Here is a 13,951-nt window from a genome sequence, read left to right on the forward strand (position 1 = left end):
CTGCCACACATTCAAGATTTCAATGCTAAAGTGGCAGGGAGTAAGATTTTTTCCAAAATTGATTTAGTGAGATCTTTTCACAATATTCCAGTGGCACCAGAGGATGTGCATAAGACTGCCATAATCACTCCTTTCGGATTGTTTGAATTCCCTAGGATGCCATTTGGACTGCGTAACGCAGCCCAGACTTTCCAGAGATTTATGAATGAAGTTTGCAAAGGACTAGACTTTGTGTTCGTTTATATTGACGACATTTTGATTTTCAGTAAATCGCCCGAAGAGCATAAAGCTCATTTGGACACACTTTTCGAACGTTTGGCCGAATACGGCTTGTGTATTAAGCCTTCCAAATGTGTACTTGGTGTGAAAGCACTCGAATTTCTTGGTCATTATGTTGACGAAAATGGCATTTTGCCTTCGGCAGAAAGAGTGGAAGCGATTACTAGTTTCCCGGCGCCCGATTCTCTTAAGAAAGCCCAACGTTTCGTTGGAATGATTAATTATTACTTCAGATTTGTGCCAAAATTGGCTGAAATTTTGATTCCACTGCATTCTCATATAGCAGAAATGGAAGGAATGAAGAAAAAGAATCGGAATCGGAAATTAGAGTTCCATTGGCCTGATAGTTGTAATGACGCGTTTAATCAAGCCAAAGAAGCTTTAGCCAATGCGACGATGCTAGTGCACCCGAAGAAGAAAGGGTTAATTATCAGTTTGTTCACAGACGCTTCGGGTAAAGCTGTAGGGTCAGTCTTGCAGCAGTATCACAAAGGTATCTGGCAACCGTTAGGTTTTTTCTCAAAAAAGCTTAGTTCGGCGGAAGTGAAATATAGTACTCTAGACCGTGAGCTTTTGGCGATATATTTATCGGTTAAGCACTTCCGCTATTTTTTAGAAGGGAGAGAGTTTATCGTTTACACCGATCATAAGCCACTGACCACGGCTATGACATCGACGGCTGAACGCAGTCCGCGACAGTGTCGCCATTTAGAATTCATTTCTCAGTTCACAACGAATATTCAACACGTCAAAGGAAAGAACAATGTTGTCGCTGATTTTTTGTCACGGATCGATGAACCGGAAGTAGCTTCGTTGAAAACCAGTTTAGAATTGAAAGCACTAATCGAGCTTCAGAAAGGCGACGACGAGATCCAAGAGTTATTAGAAAAGCAAGACGATAAGTCTAAATATTGCTTAAAAGAAGTTGATTTGCCACTTTCCCTAGGCAAGTTATGGTGCGACGTTAGCACGGGCCAAAATCGTCCGTTTGTACCAGAACCGCTTAGGAGAGCTATCTTTGATCAGTTTCATTCACTATCGCACCCTGGAATTCGGGGAACGCGAAAATTAGTTACATCACGGTATTTTTGGCCATGTGTCAACAAGGACGTAAACCACTGGACCAGGTCGTGTATTCCTTGCCAGCGGGCTAAAGTCGTGAGACATGTGAAATCGCCGCTAGGAAAATTCAAGGCTCCTTCTAGTAGGTTTGAGCACATTCATATTGACCTTGTTGGTCCGCTACCCTGTTCTAACGGTTTCACGAGCGTTCTGACTGTCGTAGACAGGTTTACTCGCTGGCCAGAAGCTTATCCTATACATGATCAGACTGCCGAAACGACAGCTAGGTGCCTAGTTAGCCAGTATATTTCGCGGTTTGGCGTGCCATTAGAAATCACGACTGACAGAGGAAAGCAGTTCGAGTCGCAGTTGTTTGCCGAATTGTGTAAGTTGTTAGGCTCAGACAGGATCCGTACAACATCGTATCATCCGCAAGCCAATGGCATGGTAGAGCGTTTTCATAGAAATTTTAAAGATTCGATAATCGCTAGATGTAATACTGTTCATTGGACCGACGAGTTGCCTCTAGTCTTGCTGGGAATAAGAGCTACAGTGAAAGAAGGCTTAGGATGCTCACCAGCTGAGTTAGTATATGGGCAAACTTTGAAGATTCCGGGAGAATTTTTCGTCGATACACCGCTGACCGATCCGCTCGATCATTCTAATTTTGTTGATAGGTTGCGAAAACATATGCGTGCTGTAAAGCCAGTTGAGCCTGCGGTTTCCCGACAAGCTCAAGAGAGCGTTCCCAAGGCGTTAAGTACGTGCAGTCACGTTTTCGTTAGAATTGACAGGGTAAAGCCTAGTCTGCATCCCCGTTACGACGGACCATTTAAAGTTATTAAACGTTTGAGGAAGGGTTACGTTTTGCACGTTAACGGGAAGAACGATACGGTGTCGATAGATCGTTTAAAGCCAGCGTTTGGGATTCTGTCGGTGGCATCGGATAATAAAGTCCTTAAGAAGAAGTCGGTTAGTTTTCGATAGTTTTGGTCGTTGTGGGCTTGTGCTGATAGCTATAAACTAAGTACACGTTCAGACGGGATGTCCTTTCGTAGTTTGTAATTTTTTTTTTGTTTTTCTTGTTTTTTTTTGTTGAAAAGGGGAATAATGTAGTGGTCGTGAACTGAGTCACTACCCCTACGTAACAAGTGTCGAAATGTCAAATAACATCGCATTCTCTTAGTACGAACTCTCTCGTTATATTCGGTTAACCGACCGTAATATAACTGACCAATGTAGAAGTCTCGGACTCCTATCTAATACGTAAAATGAAAGGCCACTGTTCGACTTACTAATTACAATTTATTGAGCTCGTTTAAATGATGCTGACGCTATGGTGGTCGAGTGAATAAAGATCTTCGTCGTAACTCATACGCTCTAGTTATATTACGGTCGGTTAACCGAATATAACGAGAGAGTTCGTACTAAGAAAATGCGATGTTATTTGACATTTCGACACTTGTTACGTAGGGGTAGTGACTCAGTTCACGACCACTACATTATTCCCCTTTTCAACAAAAAAAAAAACAAGAAAAACAAAAAAAAAATTACAAACTACGAAAGGACATCCCGTCTGAACGTGTACTTAGTTTATAGCTATCAGCACAAGCCCACAACGACCAAAACTATCGAAAACTAACCGACTTCTTCTTAAGGACTTTATTATCCGATGCCACCGACAGAATCCCAAACGCTGGCTTTAAACGATCTATCGACACCGTATCGTTCTTCCCGTTAACGTGCAAAACGTAACCCTTCCTCAAACGTTTAATAACTTTAAATGGTCCGTCGTAACGGGGATGCAGACTAGGCTTTACCCTGTCAATTCTAACGAAAACGTGACTGCACGTACTTAACGCCTTGGGAACGCTCTCTTGAGCTTGTCGGGAAACCGCAGGCTCAACTGGCTTTACAGCACGCATATGTTTTCGCAACCTATCAACAAAATTAGAATGATCGAGCGGATCGGTCAGCGGTGTATCGACGAAAAATTCTCCCGGAATCTTCAAAGTTTGCCCATATACTAACTCAGCTGGTGAGCATCCTAAGCCTTCTTTCACTGTAGCTCTTATTCCCAGCAAGACTAGAGCAACTCGTCGGTCCAATGAACAGTATTACATCTAGCGATTATCGAATCTTTAAAATTTCTATGAAAACGCTCTACCATGCCATTGGCTTGCGGATGATACGATGTTGTACGGATCCTGTCTGAGCCTAACAACTTACACAATTCGGCAAACAACTGCGACTCGAACTGCTTTCCTCTGTCAGTCGTGATTTCTAATGGCACGCCAAACCGCGAAATATACTGGCTAACTAGGCACCTAGCTGTCGTTTCGGCAGTCTGATCATGTATAGGATAAGCTTCTGGCCAGCGAGTAAACCTGTCTACGACAGTCAGAACGCTCGTGAAACCGTTAGAACAGGGTAGCGGACCAACAAGGTCAATATGAATGTGCTCAAACCTACTAGAAGGAGCCTTGAATTTTCCTAGCGGCGATTTCACATGTCTCACGACTTTAGCCCGCTGGCAAGGAATACACGACCTGGTCCAGTGGTTTACGTCCTTGTTGACACATGGCCAAAAATACCGTGATGTAACTAATTTTCGCGTTCCCCGAATTCCAGGGTGCGATAGTGAATGAAACTGATCAAAGATAGCTCTCCTAAGCGGTTCTGGTACAAACGGACGATTTTGGCCCGTGCTAACGTCGCACCATAACTTGCCTAGGGAAAGTGGCAAATCAACTTCTTTTAAGCAATATTTAGACTTATCGTCTTGCTTTTCTAATAACTCTTGGATCTCGTCGTCGCCTTTCTGAAGCTCGATTAGTGCTTTCAATTCTAAACTGGTTTTCAACGAAGCTACTTCCGGTTCATCGATCCGTGACAAAAAATCAGCGACAACATTGTTCTTTCCTTTGACGTGTTGAATATTCGTTGTGAACTGAGAAATGAATTCTAAATGGCGACACTGTCGCGGACTGCGTTCAGCCGTCGATGTCATAGCCGTGGTCAGTGGCTTATGATCGGTGTAAACGATAAACTCTCTCCCTTCTAAAAAATAGCGGAAGTGCTTAACCGATAAATATATCGCCAAAAGCTCACGGTCTAGAGTACTATATTTCACTTCCGCCGAACTAAGCTTTTTTGAGAAAAAACCTAACGGTTGCCAGATACCTTTGTGATACTGCTGCAAGACTGACCCTACAGCTTTACCCGAAGCGTCTGTGAACAAACTGATAATTAACCCTTTCTTCTTCGGGTGCACTAGCATCGTCGCATTGGCTAAAGCTTCTTTGGCTTGATTAAACGCGTCATTACAACTATCAGGCCAATGGAACTCTAATTTCCGATTCCGATTCTTTTTCTTCATTCCTTCCATTTCTGCTATATGAGAATGCAGTGGAATCAAAATTTCAGCCAATTTTGGCACAAATCTGAAGTAATAATTAATCATTCCAACGAAACGTTGGGCTTTCTTAAGAGAATCGGGCGCCGGGAAACTAGTAATCGCTTCCACTCTTTCTGCCGAAGGCAAAATGCCATTTTCGTCAACATAATGACCAAGAAATTCGAGTGCTTTCACACCAAGTACACATTTGGAAGGCTTAATACACAAGCCGTATTCGGCCAAACGTTCGAAAAGTGTGTCCAAATGAGCTTTATGCTCTTCGGGCGATTTACTGAAAATCAAAATGTCGTCAATATAAACGAACACAAAGTCTAGTCCTTTGCAAACTTCATTCATAAATCTCTGGAAAGTCTGGGCTGCGTTACGCAGTCCAAATGGCATCCTAGGGAATTCAAACAATCCGAAAGGAGTGATTATGGCAGTCTTATGCACATCCTCTGGTGCCACTGGAATATTGTGAAAAGATCTCACTAAATCAATTTTGGAAAAAATCTTACTCCCTGCCACTTTAGCATTGAAATCTTGAATGTGTGGCAGAGGATACCTGTCCGGAATCGTTATAGCATTTAACCTTCGATAGTCACCACATGGACGGAAGTCCGGACTTCGAGGTTTAGGCGGCATAGTTAATGCCGAAGCTGCTTGTGACGACGAAGGTCGACAAATTCCAACTTCATTCATATAGTTGAATTCGACTTGAGCCACTTTAAACTTATCGGGCTTAGCCTGCGTGCCTTGGAATACGGCAACGGACCTTTCGTGTGTATATGGTGGACAACATTGTGCTTGACTGGCAGATTGAAATTAGGCGGAGCAACTAATGACGGATACTTCTTGAGAATTTCGCCGAATTCTGTGGCAATTGAACACAACCTAGGAGTTGGCTCATAGCAATTATCAGCCCTCATCGCGTTTATTACCAAAGAGGTTGCTGGATCGACCAATTTCTTGTTCCTCAAGTCCGGTAGAAGACCGTGCTTAGCTAGAAAATCTGCTCCTATTATCGGTTTGTTCACATCAGCTAGGATAAACTCGTGAGGATAATTCCTCCTTAAACCTAACTCAACTTCAACTACTTTGCTTCCGTACGTATTAATCACCGAACCGTTCGCAGCCGTTAGCTGAAAATCTTTGTTTAATTTGAAAAACTTAACAAAACTTTTCGGAATGACACTTACGTCAGCTCCGGTATCAATTAAAAACAGCAATTTATTCTTATTATCCCTAACAAAAAGGCGGCAAGATTTAAACAACATCCCACTGGTAGCCGCGTCTACAGCAGGACTCTTTAGTTTGGGTTACTCGCTCGGTCTCTTGAAACACTCGTGTCTTGGGATTTATCCACGAATGCGCAAGGCTTAGTACACTTCGTTGCTCTCTTTCCGAACTTAAAATGATCAAAGCAGAATCTACCATTTGGGTTGAACCGTGAACTTCGTGAACGATTTCTGCGATAATTGCTGTTTGAACGAGTGTGATTGTTCGAGCTTTCATTAGAGCAATTTCGAGAACGACTTCTGTTCCTATTGCGAGACCTATCAAACGAAATCTTTTCGATCATCATTTTTAGAGAATTAATTTCGCTTTTTAGCTCATCATAGATTGAAGATGGACCGGCCGGATGATTACTCACAGCAGAGATGTTAGCTGTTTTTATTGCTTCCCACACTTGGTCAGCCAATTTCATCAAGTTACCAATCTCATCGTCCTTTTGAGGAATAAGAGCTACACTGATCGCCTGAGGAAGTCTACCCATCCACAGCTTTTTCAACAACTCATCACCAACCGTACCGCAGTTGCCTGCTAAACGCTTAAGGGTCCTAAAAAACTCAGACGGCTTTTTATCGCCGATCTCTTCATCGGATGTTAACTTCCTTATCCGGCTTTCCAAACTCAATGAATGACGACCAATAAGCTCGTCTTTCAAATTCTTATACAAATCGCTCGCTGGGGATTCTCTAAAATATCCGATACCGATTCGGCTATGTCTTGAGGCAACGTAGCTACGACGTAATTGTACTTACTAACATCAGATGTGATTTTACCTAACGAGAATTGTGCTTCTGCCTGTATAAACCAAGTACGCGGATTACTTGCCCAAAACGTTGGCAATTTCACTATAAGAGCGTTAATGTCGGTTGGAGTTTTTAACCCTTGATCAGGCTGTGGTTCTGGACCATTTTCACCTTGTAACTCCTTTTCGTCAACCATATTTAATAATTACACCGCGAAGTGTCGAAAAATTAATCGAAAAAATAAATCGCACTCACCCAGTCCGTTCAACAAGACTAATGATCAACTCAAACATGAAAAACTCGACTGGAAACTTTCAGTCGTTTCGGAATATTCTCAAATTAAAATTCCAAGAAAAATCAATTAAATGATCTCGAAAATGAAAGCAAAATGTTCTACGTTAAATGATGATCAAACAAAGCTAAATTCCGAAACGCTGCCTAACCTTGAGCTAGTTTAGAAATTGATGGGTTTCGTTATATAATGCAAATGAAATGAGAACAATCTGATGAAATGATTTTATCAGTTGATTGTCTTGGGTACGTTGAGTAACTGTTGATTGTTGAATACCAGTGTGGATACCGAACAAAGGAATCGACGCGCCAAAACCAACGGGAATTATGTATTTTCTCGAACAATGTAGATTACGCGCCAAGATCCAGATTTTTCGATCGACAATTCAACGCAAACGATATAATTTCGGTGTGGCAATGAATTTATGACTAAGTCACGTACCTTTTATCCCCACAGGATTTGTACCTGTGGAGATTTCCAACCAACAAAGCCTGGTATTTCCAATGGTCTGCTACCAACGACCTTGACCGTAGAAGTTTTTTGTACCAATGAATTTCGTCCTTCTTGCAGACCAGTTTTACGGACGTGATAATGTTCCGCTAGCACACGCCACAATGCTTAAAATCGACGGCCAGCCAAATACTATGTCTTGTCACATCCACTTTGCTCTGAATGACCTCGACCACGTTGTTTTCTCTCGTGATAGCTCCAAACGATGATTTTATTTCGCGATCAACCAGGATTTAGCTCACGTTAGCTTTAAATCAGAATGGATAATCCTTTCTGCCAAAACTAACGGCCAAATGATGAACGCAGCGTTCGATCAGCCAAAGTTCACGTTTTATTGAAGTTAACGGCCAAATTGCAAATGAAAATGTCTCCGGTCGGCGTCAGCAAAAAATTACTTTTGTTTCACTTTTTCAATATCAATTTCACTCAATGAATTTAATTTAACTTTCTGTGTTCGTCGGGGTCACCAATGTAGAAGTCTCGGACTCCTATCTAATACGTAAAATGAAAGGCCACTGTTCGACTTACTAATTACAATTTATTGAGCTCGTTTAAATGATGCTGACGCTATGGTGGTCGAGTGAATAAAGATCTTCGTCGTAACTCATACGCTCTAGTTATATTACGGTCGGTTAACCGAATATAACGAGAGAGTTCGTACTAAGAGAATGCGATGTTATTTGACATTTCGACACTTGTTACGTAGGGGTAGTGACTCAGTTCACGACCACTACATTATTCCCCTTTTCAACAAAAAAAAAAACAAGAAAAACAAAAAAAAAATTACAAACTACGAAAGGACATCCCGTCTGAACGTGTACTTAGTTTATAGCTATCAGCACAAGCCCACAACGACCAAAACTATCGAAAACTAACCGACTTCTTCTTAAGGACTTTATTATCCGATGCCACCGACAGAATCCCAAACGCTGGCTTTAAACGATCTATCGACACCGTATCGTTCTTCCCGTTAACGTGCAAAACGTAACCCTTCCTCAAACGTTTAATAACTTTAAATGGTCCGTCGTAACGGGGATGCAGACTAGGCTTTACCCTGTCAATTCTAACGAAAACGTGACTGCACGTACTTAACGCCTTGGGAACGCTCTCTTGAGCTTGTCGGGAAACCGCAGGCTCAACTGGCTTTACAGCACGCATATGTTTTCGCAACCTATCAACAAAATTAGAATGATCGAGCGGATCGGTCAGCGGTGTATCGACGAAAAATTCTCCCGGAATCTTCAAAGTTTGCCCATATACTAACTCAGCTGGTGAGCATCCTAAGCCTTCTTTCACTGTAGCTCTTATTCCCAGCAAGACTAGAGGCAACTCGTCGGTCCAATGAACAGTATTACATCTAGCGATTATCGAATCTTTAAAATTTCTATGAAAACGCTCTACCATGCCATTGGCTTGCGGATGATACGATGTTGTACGGATCCTGTCTGAGCCTAACAACTTACACAATTCGGCAAACAACTGCGACTCGAACTGCTTTCCTCTGTCAGTCGTGATTTCTAATGGCACGCCAAACCGCGAAATATACTGGCTAACTAGGCACCTAGCTGTCGTTTCGGCAGTCTGATCATGTATAGGATAAGCTTCTGGCCAGCGAGTAAACCTGTCTACGACAGTCAGAACGCTCGTGAAACCGTTAGAACAGGGTAGCGGACCAACAAGGTCAATATGAATGTGCTCAAACCTACTAGAAGGAGCCTTGAATTTTCCTAGCGGCGATTTCACATGTCTCACGACTTTAGCCCGCTGGCAAGGAATACACGACCTGGTCCAGTGGTTTACGTCCTTGTTGACACATGGCCAAAAATACCGTGATGTAACTAATTTTCGCGTTCCCCGAATTCCAGGGTGCGATAGTGAATGAAACTGATCAAAGATAGCTCTCCTAAGCGGTTCTGGTACAAACGGACGATTTTGGCCCGTGCTAACGTCGCACCATAACTTGCCTAGGGAAAGTGGCAAATCAACTTCTTTTAAGCAATATTTAGACTTATCGTCTTGCTTTTCTAATAACTCTTGGATCTCGTCGTCGCCTTTCTGAAGCTCGATTAGTGCTTTCAATTCTAAACTGGTTTTCAACGAAGCTACTTCCGGTTCATCGATCCGTGACAAAAAATCAGCGACAACATTGTTCTTTCCTTTGACGTGTTGAATATTCGTTGTGAACTGAGAAATGAATTCTAAATGGCGACACTGTCGCGGACTGCGTTCAGCCGTCGATGTCATAGCCGTGGTCAGTGGCTTATGATCGGTGTAAACGATAAACTCTCTCCCTTCTAAAAAATAGCGGAAGTGCTTAACCGATAAATATATCGCCAAAAGCTCACGGTCTAGAGTACTATATTTCACTTCCGCCGAACTAAGCTTTTTTGAGAAAAAACCTAACGGTTGCCAGATACCTTTGTGATACTGCTGCAAGACTGACCCTACAGCTTTACCCGAAGCGTCTGTGAACAAACTGATAATTAACCCTTTCTTCTTCGGGTGCACTAGCATCGTCGCATTGGCTAAAGCTTCTTTGGCTTGATTAAACGCGTCATTACAACTATCAGGCCAATGGAACTCTAATTTCCGATTCCGATTCTTTTTCTTCATTCCTTCCATTTCTGCTATATGAGAATGCAGTGGAATCAAAATTTCAGCCAATTTTGGCACAAATCTGAAGTAATAATTAATCATTCCAACGAAACGTTGGGCTTTCTTAAGAGAATCGGGCGCCGGGAAACTAGTAATCGCTTCCACTCTTTCTGCCGAAGGCAAAATGCCATTTTCGTCAACATAATGACCAAGAAATTCGAGTGCTTTCACACCAAGTACACATTTGGAAGGCTTAATACACAAGCCGTATTCGGCCAAACGTTCGAAAAGTGTGTCCAAATGAGCTTTATGCTCTTCGGGCGATTTACTGAAAATCAAAATGTCGTCAATATAAACGAACACAAAGTCTAGTCCTTTGCAAACTTCATTCATAAATCTCTGGAAAGTCTGGGCTGCGTTACGCAGTCCAAATGGCATCCTAGGGAATTCAAACAATCCGAAAGGAGTGATTATGGCAGTCTTATGCACATCCTCTGGTGCCACTGGAATATTGTGAAAAGATCTCACTAAATCAATTTTGGAAAAAATCTTACTCCCTGCCACTTTAGCATTGAAATCTTGAATGTGTGGCAGAGGATACCTGTCCGGAATCGTTATAGCATTTAACCTTCGATAGTCACCACATGGACGGAAGTCCGGACTTCGAGGTTTAGGCGGCATAGTTAATGCCGAAGCTGCTTGTGACGACGAAGGTCGACAAATTCCAACTTCATTCATATAGTTGAATTCGACTTGAGCCACTTTAAACTTATCGGGGCTTAGCCTGCGTGCCTTGGAATACGGCAACGGACCTTTCGTGTGTATATGGTGGACAACATTGTGCTTGACTGGCAGATTGAAATTAGGCGGAGCAACTAATGACGGATACTTCTTGAGAATTTCGCCGAATTCTGTGGCAATTGAATACAACCTAGGAGTTGGCTCATAGCAATTATCAGCCCTCATCGCGTTTATTACCAAAGAGGTTGCTGGATCGACCAATTTCTTGTTCCTCAAGTCCGGTAGAAGACCGTGCTTAGCTAGAAAATCTGCTCCTATTATCGGTTTGTTCACATCAGCTAGGATAAACTCGTGAGGATAATTCCTCCTTAAACCTAACTCAACTTCAACTACTTTGCTTCCGTACGTATTAATCACCGAACCGTTCGCAGCCGTTAGCTGAAAATCTTTGTTTAATTTGAAAAACTTAACAAAACTTTTCGGAATGACACTTACGTCAGCTCCGGTATCAATTAAAAACAGCAATTTATTCTTATTATCCCTAACAAAAAGGCGGCAAGATTTAAACAACATCCCACTGGTAGCCGCGTCTACAGCAGGACTCTTTAGTTTGGGTTACTCGCTCGGTCTCTTGAAACACTCGTGTCTTGGGATTTATCCACGAATGCGCAAGGCTTAGTACACTTCGTTGCTCTCTTTCCGAACTTAAAATGATCAAAGCAGAATCTACCATTTGGGTTGAACCGTGAACTTCGTGAACGATTTCTGCGATAATTGCTGTTTGAACGAGTGTGATTGTTCGAGCTTTCATTAGAGCAATTTCGAGAACGACTTCTGTTCCTATTGCGAGACCTATCAAACGAAATCTTTTCGATCATCATTTTTAGAGAATTAATTTCGCTTTTTAGCTCATCATAGATTGAAGATGGACCGGCCGGATGATTACTCACAGCAGAGATGTTAGCTGTTTTTATTGCTTCCCACACTTGGTCAGCCAATTTCATCAAGTTACCAATCTCATCGTCCTTTTGAGGAATAAGAGCTACACTGATCGCCTGAGGAAGTCTACCCATCCACAGCTTTTTCAACAACTCATCACCAACCGTACCGCAGTTGCCTGCTAAACGCTTAAGGGTCCTAAAAAACTCAGACGGCTTTTTATCGCCGATCTCTTCATCGGATGTTAACTTCCTTATCCGGCTTTCCAAACTCAATGAATGACGACCAATAAGCTCGTCTTTCAAATTCTTATACAAATCGCTCGCTGGGGGATTCTCTAAAATATCCGATACCGATTCGGCTATGTCTTGAGGCAACGTAGCTACGACGTAATTGTACTTACTAACATCAGATGTGATTTTACCTAACGAGAATTGTGCTTCTGCCTGTATAAACCAAGTACGCGGATTACTTGCCCAAAACGTTGGCAATTTCACTATAAGAGCGTTAATGTCGGTTGGAGTTTTTAACCCTTGATCAGGCTGTGGTTCTGGACCATTTTCACCTTGTAACTCCTTTTCGTCAACCATATTTAATAATTACACCGCGAAGTGTCGAAAAATTAATCGAAAAAATAAATCGCACTCACCCAGTCCGTTCAACAAGACTAATGATCAACTCAAACATGAAAAACTCGACTGGAAACTTTCAGTCGTTTCGGAATATTCTCAAATTAAAATTCCAAGAAAAATCAATTAAATGATCTCGAAAATGAAAGCAAAATGTTCTACGTTAAATGATGATCAAACAAAAGCTAAATTCCGAAACGCTGCCTAACCTTGAGCTAGTTTAGAAATTGATGGGTTTCGTTATATAATGCAAATGAAATGAGAACAATCTGATGAAATGATTTTATCAGTTGATTGTCTTGGGTACGTTGAGTAACTGTTGATTGTTGAATACCAGTGTGGATACCGAACAAAGGAATCGACGCGCCAAAACCAACGGGAATTATGTATTTTCTCGAACAATGTAGATTACGCGCCAAGATCCAGATTTTTCGATCGACAATTCAACGCAAACGATATAATTTCGGTGTGGCAATGAATTTATGACTAAGTCACGTACCTTTTATCCCCACAGGATTTGTACCTGTGGAGATTTCCAACCAACAAAGCCTGGTATTTCCAATGGTCTGCTACCAACGACCTTGACCGTAGAAGTTTTTGTACCAATGAATTTCGTCCTTCTTGCAGACCAGTTTTACGGACGTGATAATGTTCCGCTAGCACACGCCACAATGCTTAAAATCGACGGCCAGCCAAATACTATGTCTTGTCACATCCACTTTGCTCTGAATGACCTCGACCACGTTGTTTTCTCTCGTGATAGCTCCAAACGATGATTTTATTTCGCGATCAACCAGGATTTAGCTCACGTTAGCTTTAAATCAGAATGGATAATCCTTTCTGCCAAAACTAACGGCCAAATGATGAACGCAGCGTTCGATCAGCCAAAGTTCACGTTTTATTGAAGTTAACGGCCAAATTGCAAATGAAAATGTCTCCGGTCGGCGTCAGCAAAAAATTACTTTTGTTTCACTTTTTCAATATCAATTTCACTCAATGAATTTAATTTAACTTTCTGTGTTCGTCGGGGTCACCAATGTAGAAGAAGACTTTTATATTGGTGACCCGAACGTTCTTGAAACCAGCCTAAAGTATTTGAACGGAGCAAAGTGATCATTCGATATTTTTGTCAATAATCGAAAGTGGAATACACGCGAATAGTAAATGTCGGGAGTTGCATACAACGGGATTCGATTGTCCGAGAAGACAAAGAGCACAAATTTGGTTTTCGTCATTACACAAGCACGTAGTTTGGTGAAATTCGAACGCTTTGTATTAAAACATCAGCTCACATACCGGTGTAGAAGCATTATAGTTTCTTGGAAGTTGTGGAAAGTTTCATCCAAGATTTTGGCGCGTAAAGGTTATATAAATTAATCGCAGTCAACGTGGCCAATTAAAAACCCAATCGAGTAGCCTTACAAGGTCGTCTAGAATAGAGTTTACTAATGGATTCACAACTATCAACGGA

This window comes from Bradysia coprophila, assembly GCF_014529535.1.
Source record: "Bradysia coprophila strain Holo2 chromosome X unlocalized genomic scaffold, BU_Bcop_v1 contig_734, whole genome shotgun sequence".
In the NCBI taxonomy this organism is placed as follows: Eukaryota; Metazoa; Arthropoda; class Insecta; order Diptera; family Sciaridae; genus Bradysia; species Bradysia coprophila.